This window comes from Vipera ursinii (genome assembly GCF_947247035.1).
Source record: "Vipera ursinii genome assembly, chromosome: 3".
Taxonomy (NCBI): Eukaryota; Metazoa; Chordata; class Lepidosauria; order Squamata; family Viperidae; genus Vipera; species Vipera ursinii.
Window position 1 is genome coordinate 3,037,147 of NC_139516.1, and position 10,158 is coordinate 3,047,304.

Consider the following 10,158-nt stretch of genomic DNA (forward strand, 5'->3'; position numbering starts at 1 on the left):
GTTCTGTTCTATTCTATTCTATTCTATTCTATTCTATTCTATTCTATTCTATTCTATTCTATTCTATTCTATTCTATTCTTTCTATTCTATTCTATTCTATTCTATTCTATTCTATTCTATTCTATTCTATTCTATTCTATTCTATTCTATTCTATTCTATTCTATTATTCTATTCTATTCTATTCTATTCTAGCAGCCTTGATGGAGCAGTGGGCTAATGCCTCCTTAAGTAACACCAGCTGCCTGCAATTAGTGCAGGTTCGAGTCCCACCAGGCTCAAGGTTGACTCAGCCTTCCATCCTTCCGAGGTAGGTAAAATGAGGACCCAGATTGTTGGGGGCAATAAGCTGACTTTGTAATAATGCCGCTTGGGGTGTGTGTGAAAGCCCTAATAAGCAGGCGTATACATAGAATGAAGGCTACTGCTAAGCTTGTAAGCTGCCCTGAGTCTTCGGAGAAGGGCGGGATATAAATGGAATTAAAATAAAAAAATAAAAATATTCTATTCTATTCTATTCTATTCTATTCTATTCTATTCTATTCTATTCTATTCTATTCGAATTCCATTCCATATTTTCTATTCTAATTCCATTCCATTCCATATTTTCTATTCTATTCTATTCTATTCTATTCTATTCTATTCTATTCTATTCTATTCTATTCTATTCTATTCTATTCTATTCTATTCTATTCTATTCTATTCTATTCCATATTCCATATTCCATATTCCATATTCCATATTCTGTTCTATTCCATTCCATTCCATTAACTATTTCTATTGTACATTTCTATTCTATTTCTGGGCAGAGGGAGTGGAAAATATGGATGGAAAATCCTTTACGTAACTTGGTGTGAGTTAGCAATAGTGCTGGGAAAATAAACTGTATGCTTTTTGGGAGGATTTTATTAGTTGCAGAAGGGAGCAATAATTCAAGTAGAAGCTTAGTGCCCCAAGGAATTGATAGGCTGAAAGATCCCTTAATTAAGCGTATAAGGGCGCTCCATCACTGGAGCTTTTCAAGAAGAGGCTAGACCAGGGGTCGGCAACCTTGGCTCTTTTATGACTCGTGGACTTCAACGGCTGCCACCAGGGCACTCGACTGTGTTGTACCCATGCGACCTCTGACTCGGCGCAGATCCCGTTGGGCTCCATGGTTCTCTGTGGAGCTCCGGGAGATGAAGCGTCGGAGACGAGGTCTAGAGAGCGGTTGGAGATCCAGCCGATCCGAACCCGACCGATTGCAGTTAAGAACCTTCATAAGGTCTTATCTTGCGGCGATAAGGACGGCGAAGTCTAACTACTTTGCCGCCCTTATCGCGTCCGCAGATAATCGCCCGGCCGCCCTGTTTAGGGTGACTCGCTCCCTCCTTAACCAGGAGGTGAGGGAGGATCCCTTGCAGGGACGAGCCGAGGAGTTTAGTCATCATCTGACGGACAAAATCGCTCGGATCCGGACCGGCTTGGACTCTGACTGGGCAGAGTCTGATGTGGAGGAATCAGGCGGTCTTGAGCACGTTATCTGGACTGAGTTCGACCCTGTTTCCCCTGATGATGTGGACAGGATCATGGGGAGACTGAGCTCCACCACCTGTTTGTTGGATCCGTGCCCCTCCTGGCTAGCTTATGCGGCTCGGGAGGGAACACGAGGCTGGTTCCATGCAGTAATAACTGCTTCTTTGAAGGAGGGTGTCTTCCCTGCCGCCTTGAAGGAGGCGGTGGTGAGACCCCTCCTCAAGAAGCCTGCTTTGGACCCGGCTGTTTTAAACAACTATCGTCCAGTCTCCAACCTTCGCTTCCTGGCGAAGGTTGTTGAGAGTGTGGTGGCGCATCAGCTCCCTCTGTTCCTGGAGGAAACTGATTATCTGGACCCGTACCAATCGGGCTTCAGGCCTGGACACAGCACGGAGACGGCATTGGTCGCGCTGGTGAATGATCTCTGGAGGGCTAGGGACAGGGGTTGCTCCTCTGTCCTGGTCCTATTAGATCTCTCAGCGGCTTTCGATACCATCGACCATGGTATCCTGCTGCGGCGTCTCAGGGGGCTGGGAGTGGGAGGCACCGTTTTACGGTGGTTCTCCTCCTACCTCCAGGGCCGCTCGCAGTCGGTGTTGACAGGAGGGCAGAGATCCGCCCCGAGGTCTCTCATTTGTGGAGTCCCTCAGGGGTCGGTTCTCTCGCCCCTCCTGTTCAACATCTACATGAAGCCGCTGGGCGAGATCATTCGTGGTTTTGGGGTGGGGTATCACCAGTACGCTGATGATACCCAACTTTTTCTTTCCACCCCGAACCAACCCAGTGATGCCCTCTCCGTGATGTCCCGGTGCCTGGAGGCGGTTCAGGTCTGGATGGGGAGAAACAGGCTTCGTCTCAATCCCGCCAAGACTGAGTGGCTGTGCATATCGGCGTCTCGGGTTAACCAAGTTATTCCACCTCTAACGATGGGGGGTGAGGTGTTACCCCCCGTTGATAGGGCTCGCAACTTGGGCGTCCTCCTGGATTCACGGCTCAATTTTGAAGATCACATAGGAGCCGTGACCAGGGGGGCTTTTGCACAGGTTCGCCTGGTGCGCCAGTTGCGCCCCTATCTGGACCGAGACGCCCTACGCACAGTCACTCATGCGCTTGTGACCTCCCGTTTGGACTACTGCAACGCTCTCTACATGGGGCTGCCCTTGAAGACCACTCGGAGGCTTCAACTGGTGCAGAATGCGGCCGCGCGAGTTGTAATGGGGGTTTCCCGATACTCCCATGTAACACCTCTACTCCGCGAGCTGCATTGGCTTCCGGTTGCCCTCCGGGTGAAATTCAAGGTGCTGGTTATCACCTATAAAGCCCTACATGGCCTGGGTCCGGGCTATTTGAGGGAACACCTGCTGCCGGCATCAAACGCCCTTCGCCCAGTGCGCTCCCACAGGGAGGGTCTGCTCAGGGTTCCGCCGGTGAGAGATTGCCGGCGGGTGACACCCAGGGATAGGGCCTTCTCGGTGGGAGCGCCTGCCCTCTGGAACCAGCTGCCGGTAGAGCTGAGGACTGCTCCCGACCTCCGATCATTCCGCCGGGGCCTGAAGACCTGGCTCTTTGAGCTCTCGGGCCCAGGCTGAGGAGAAAATTTTAACTGGGGTTTTAATCTACAGGGTGAATTTAATGCTTTTTTAATTGGTTTTAACTTTTGTATGTTTCAATTTTAATTCCCTGTAAACCGCCCTGAGTCCTCAGGGAAAGGGCGGTATACAAATGCAAATATTAAATTAAATTAAATTAACTCCCAGAATTCCTGAGCCAGCTATGCTGGCTCAGGAATTCTGGGAGTTGAAGTCCACGAGTCATAAAAGAGCCGAGGTTGCCGACCCCTGGGCTAGACAATCACCTGTCTGGAATGGTATAAGTTCTCCTGCTTGAGCGGGGGGGGGGGCAGACTAGAAGACCTCCAAGGTCCCTTCCAGCTCTACTCTATTCTATTCATCTTAAAGTAACCAAGGTTCAGAAACACTGCAGTAGAGCAAGATGCTGGAGAGGGACCAGCACTGTGACGTCCGCCCATCTTTGCTGTGTGGGCGCGATCCGGCCCTCCATCCATCCTCTTAACGCAGCAGGATGTCTGTAAACTGGAAGGGAGGGAATCTAATAATAATCAGCATAGAGCTGGAAGGGACTGAGGAACAAGCTAGATTTAAACCTGGATCTATTGCTCCTGAATGCTGCAACACCATAGGGGGGGGGGAAAAAAGCCCAGCCGTTTTTAAACGAAAAATGAAGGTAGGTTAAATATTTGCAGGTGGTCCTCAACTTACGATTGAGCCCCAAATTTTTGTTGCTAAGCGAGACGTTTCTTAAAGTGAATTTTGCCCCCTTTTACGATCTTGTCTGCCACGATTCTGAAGTGCATCACTGCCGTTATTAAGTCAGTAACACAGTTGTTAAGTGAATCCAGCTTTCCCCCTTGGCTTTGCTTGTTGGAAGGTCGCAAAAGGGGATCGCGTGACACCCCCCCCCCCGGACTCTGCGACCGTCATAACTATGAGTCAGTTGTCAGGCGTCTGGATTTTGATCATGTGACCCTGGGGCGGCTGCGACCATTGTGTGAAAAACGGCCATGTCAGTTTTCCCAGGGTCGTCGTAACTTTGGTCGCTAAACGAGCTGTTGTAAGTTGAGGACTACCTGTATTTTTCACCTGTCCAGCCTCTCCTTTTTTGTCTCTCTCTCTCTCTCTTTGCAAAGGTATTAACCACTGGCAAGCTTTGCCAAGGAAAAGGCGGGTCTGTTTCAGATTTCAGAAGTGACGGCAAACCTTTTAGAGACCGAGTGCCCAAACTGCAACCCAATACCCACTTATTTATCGCAAAGTGCCAACACGGCAATTTAATCTGAATACTGAGGTTTTAGTTTAGGAAAAAAAAACAACTCGTTCATTAACATCTTTTGTCTTAAATGAAAAACGCAATAACAAAGCTTTGAATGATACAACTTTTTACTGAAAAGTAAAAGTTTGCATTTGGCATGCTTTTGAACAATTAATGTGATGTTTGCTGTTGTATGCATGCTGGTATTTTGTCTAACCTTGGCTCATACTTTGTAAGTCTGAGAGCAACACATGCAGCACTCAGGTCATCTGTCAGTCTGTTTCTGGTATCAGATTTGATATAATTCAAAGGTGAAAACAGCGCGCTCGCTCCGGAGGCTTGTTTTGGCTAGGAAGGGGCTTGAGAAATGGCTCTTCCCTGCAAAAACGTAGCCAAAGAGAGGCGCGCGTGCCCACAGAGAGTGCCCCCTCTAGCACACGTGCCATAGGTTCGCCACCACTGAACTTGAATATGGAAAAGTGGTGATAGCTTTGGATAAGAGAAAATTCGTTTAAGCCCAATTAAAGAGGCCAGTCCTTGATTGAGCACCGAGGTCTCCCAAACTTGGCAACTTTAAGACTTGTGGACTTCAATTCAGAAGAATGCAGCCGCCCGAGTTGTGACTGGGGTCTCCCGATACTCCCATGTAACGCCTCTTCTCCGCAAGCTGCATTGGCTTCCGGTTGCCCTCCGGGTGAGATTCAAGGTGCTGGTGATGACCTATAAAGCCCTAAATGGCATGGGTCCGGACTATCTTTGGGAGCTCCTGCAGCCAGCATCAACTTCCCATCGTCCTGTGTGCTCCCACAGGGAGGGCCTCCTCAGGGTCCCGCTGGTCAGGGAGTGCCGGCAGGCGACCCCCAGGGGGAGAGCGTTCTCGGTGGGCGCGCCTGCCCTATGGAATCAACTGCCAACGGAACTCCGGATCGCCCCCGACCTTCGCTCGTTTCGCCGGGACCTGAAAACCTGGCTATTTGAGTTAGCCGGCCTGGACTGAGGGATTTTAAGGTTTTAAATTTTAAACTCTTTGGGGGCTATTAATTTAATTTTATTTTAATTTGTACATTGCACTGTTTTAATTTGCCCTGTAAACCGCCCTGAGTCCCTCGGGAAAAGGGCGGTATATAAATCGAAACAAATAAATAAATAAATTCCCAGAGAGTTCCCTGGGAGTTGGAAGTCCGCAGATTCTGGCAGTTGAAGTCCACCAATCGTAAAGTTGCCAAGCTTGAAGAACAGTACAGGCTGGCCTTGACTTACGACTTTTCATTTAGTGACCATTCAAACTTACAACGACACCGGAAAAAGGGACTTACGACCGTTTTCCACACTTAACGACCACTGCAGCCTCCCCATGGGTCACCTGATTTACATTCCACCAGTTCATATTTACGACAGTTTCAGTATCCTGTGATCCCCTTTTGCGACCTGACAAGCGGAGTCACAGGGGAAGCCGGATTCGCTTAACGACCGTGCGACTAATTTAACGACTGCGGCGATTTGCTTCACAAATGTGGCAAAAAAAGGGACAAAATGGGGCAAAGCTCATTTAACACATGTCTCACTTAACGACACCAGTTTCTGGGCTCAGCTGTGCTCGTAAGTCGAGGACTTACCTGTATTAGCATGAATTGTTTCGGGGTGATTTCCCAGGATTTTGAGGCTGATCCAGAATATTGAAAAAATACATGGCGATCATGTGACCCCCGGGACACGGCAACTGTCCTAAGTACCTGCCCGTTGCCCAGCCTCTGAATTTCGATCACGTGAACATGGCGCTGCAGCAGAGTTAAGCGTCAAAACTGGTCAAGTATTGGAGGAGGGTGGTGATAAGAGTGAAGCAGACGTAACTTCTAAGATGAACTAAACTTTTTTTTAGTTCTGATGTGTTCTTGATTTCTTGCTCAATTTCGTTGTTAACTTGGAAACGCTTCACGACCCAACTAGATAACCGAACTACAACCAGTTTGGTCTGGCGGTTATGGCACCAGGCTGGGAAGTAGGAGACCATGAGTTCAGCTCTGGCGTAGCAGAAAAGTCGGCTGGGTGACTTTGGGCCAATCATCAGGAGACGGTGAGTTCTAGTCCCACTTTAGGCATGAAAACTGGCTGGCTGACTTTGGGCCAATCCCCAGGAGACGGTGAGTTCTAGTCTCGCCTTAGGCATGAAAGCTGGCTGGATGACTTTGGGCCAATCACCAGGAGACGTGCGTTCTAGTCCCGTTTTAGGCTGGCTGATTTTGGGCCAATCCCCGGAGATGTGAGTTCTAGTCCCGCCTTAGGTCTGAAAGCTGGCTGGGTGACTTGGCCAATCCCCGGAGACGTGAGTTCTAGTCCCGCCTTAGGCATGAAAGTTGCCTGGGTGACTTTGGGCCAATCCCCAGGAGACGGTGAGTTCTAGTCCCGCCTTAGGCATGAAAGCTGGGTGGATGACTGGGCCAATCACCAGGAGACTGTGTTCTAGTCCTGCCTTAGGCCTAAAAGCCGTCTGGGTGACTTGGCCAATCCCTGGAGACGTGAGTTCTAGTCCCGCCTTAGGCATGAAAGCCGGCTGGGTGACTTTGGGCCAATCCCCAGGAGATGGTGAGTTCTAGTCCCGCCTCAGGCATGAAAACAACTGGGTAATATTGGGCCAGTCATTCTCTCAGCCCAACCCACCTCAGTGGAGGAGAATAATAATTTAATAATTATGGAGGAGGAAGAAGAGGAGGAGGAGAATCATGGCATCCTTGGTGCTGTCTAAGCTTGGTGGTTTTCTTGCAGACGTTTCATCACCAAACTAGGGAACTTCATCAGTGCTTTTTTTTTTAATCCACGGTGACTTTGGCCATTATGCAACCAGTCATAAATCAGGGGCTACCTCTATTATTGGAAAGCATCCTACACCACAGCTCAGCTTGGTTGAGATCGGTTGCCACCGCTTTCCTTCTGGAGCAGAAGCCGAAAAATAGCCGGTGGGTCAGCTTGTCAAGCCTCCAGGCAGTTGTGGAGACTCACAAAGGGCGGCATCACAGGCCCCACTACCCCTTGTGTGCAAGAGAGCTTGTTCCTCTGCCACCTTCCTCGTAAAAGACCCAGAAACCCATCCAGGCTGCTGTTCCCATCTGCCTCTTTGGAAGGACTCTGTATTCTTTCCCTACGCCAGCAAAAAGTGTGGGCTGCGTATAACTTGTACCTTTTTTTTAAAAGACGCCTCCTGCTTTTATTCCGTCTCCCGGGAAAAGGTCTTTTTGACAGCTGGGGATCAAAAAAAACAACACGGTGGTTGTCCCACTGTACCATGAACCTCACAATGGATATAATTGATATTCAGGTAGTCGTGCAAGTTACGCGCTGCTGTTCGGCGTGGGCTTGATGTAGAGAGAGGATTCACGCTGGGGCTTTCAGCTTGGAGAAATTAGGAGGAAAATGCCAAGGGCAGCGGCCTGCAGCGAATGTGGCATGCTGGGGGAAGCCCAGCTGGGCCCGAGAGGCCCAGCCAAGAGACCAGAGGCCCATCGAAGTGAGTGTGGTAAGCGGAGAGGCGAACCGACTGCAGGCAGCAAAACGAACAGGCGGAGTAGGGTCTCCTGCTTGGGCATGGGGTTGGACTAGATGACCTCCAAGGTACCTTCCAACTCTGTTATTCTATTCTATTCTATTCTATTCTATTCCTATTCTATTCTATTCTATTCTATTCTATTCTATTCCATTCCATTCCATTTTCTTATTCTCTTGTCTTCTTTTTACTATTCCATTCCATTCCCTATTCCTATTCCTATTCCTATTCCTATTTCTATTCTATTCTATTCTATTCTATTCTATTCTATTCTATTCTATTCTATTCTATTCTATTCTATTCTATTCTATTCTATTCTATTCTATTCTATTCTATTCTATTCTTCTAGCAGCCTTGGTGGAGCAGTGGGCTAATGCCTCCTTAAGTAACACCAGCTGCCTGCAATTAGTGCAGGTTCGAGTCCCACCAGGCTCAAGGTTGACTCAGCCTTCCATCCTTCCGAGGTAGGTAAAATGAGGACCCAGATTGTTGGGGGCAATTAAACTGACTTTGTAATAATGCCGCTTGGGTGTGTGTGTGTGAAAGCCCTAATAAGCAGGCATATACATAGAATGAAGGCCACTGCTGAGCTTGTAAGCCGCCCTGAATCTTCGGAGAAGGGCGGGATATAAATGGAATTAAATAAGATCGACTTAGGTTTCTTCCTGCCTGATTGTGTTATTCCCGCTGACAAGGAAAAATGCAGGCTTGTAATTTTACTCGGCCGATGTGCTGTTTTTCTACACCGAGGGGGAATGTGTCATATCCACAAAGCAGCGGATGGAAACTCATGAAGAGGCAACCTAGAATGAAGGAGGAATTTCCTGACAGAAGGATTAACCTGTGGAACTGCTTGCCTCTGGAACACTGGAAGTTTTAAAGAAGAGATTGGACAACCATTGGTCTTAAACGGTATGGGGTTTCCTGCCTGAGCCAGGGGGTTGGACTAGATGACCTCCAAGGTGCCTTCCGATTCCGCGGCTGGGGAATTCTGGGAGTTGAAGGCCACCCCTCTTCAAGTAGGCATAGTTGAGAACTCTGTTTTAGAGAGCTCTTGCATTGGCGAAAACACACCAGATAAATAAAGATAAATCCCTATTTTTACGAACAGTGTACAACTGTTGTGACTTACAAGAGTTCATTTTGTGGCCGTTCAAAGTTACAACTGCACTGAAAAAGACCGTTTTTCAGACTTAACGACCCTTGCAGCCTCCCCGTGGTAACATGATCAAAATTCAGGTGCTTGGCAACTGACTCGTATTTATGACGGTTGCAGTGTCCTGGGGTCACGTGACCCCGTTGTGACCTTATGACATGCAAAGTGAATGGGAGAGGGGAACTACATTCGCTTAAGCACTGGGTTACTAACTTAACTGAAGTGATTCATTTAACGACGGTGGCAAAAGATTTCATGGGAGTGGAGCAAAATTCACTTAACTAACATTTAGCGTGAACCAATGCTCACTTAGCAACGGAAACTGGGCTCAGCTGAGGCCATAAGTCAAGGACATTCGTTAAGTGAGTTTCACCCCATTTCTCGCCAAGGGTTGTTAAGTGAATCACTGCAGGTGTTAAGACAGCAACCTGGTTGTTAAGGAAATCAGGCTTCCCCACTGACTCGGCTTGTCAGAAAGTCGCAAAAAGGAATTGCGTGACCCCGGGAGACTGCGACCATCACAAAGAGGAGTCAGCTGCCAAACATCTGAATTTTGATCGCGTGACCCTGAGGAGCCTGCAACGCTCGAGTGGAAAAAAAAAAGTCATAAGCCATTGTTAACTTTGAACAGTCACTATTTTATTTATTTATTTAATTGGATTTGTATACCGCCCTTTCCCGAAAGACTCGGCACTTTACAGGGAATTAAAACAAGAAATACAAAAATTAAAAACAATTAAAAAGATTATAATAGTCCCTGAGAGAATAAAAACCCCAATTAAAATTAAAATTAAAATTCTCTATAAACCAGGGTTCTTCAAACTTGGCCCTTTTGGGACTTGCGGACTTCAACTCCCAGAATTCCTCAGCCAGGCAACACTGGCTGAGGAATTCTGGGACTCGAAGTCCACAAGCCATAAAAGGGCCAAGTTTGAAGACTCCCCCCCCTGCTGTAAACGAAGTTATAAGTTGAGAACTGTTCGTATTGTCCCTTTTATTGGAATTTGGCAATTCTGCAGCAACCAGGTTGCCAAAAAAAAAACCACACCAAAAAAAACCCCCTCAGCGACGTGACGGCCCGCGGAGTGACTTTTCACGCGCCACCTATCGGCCGCTCAGGT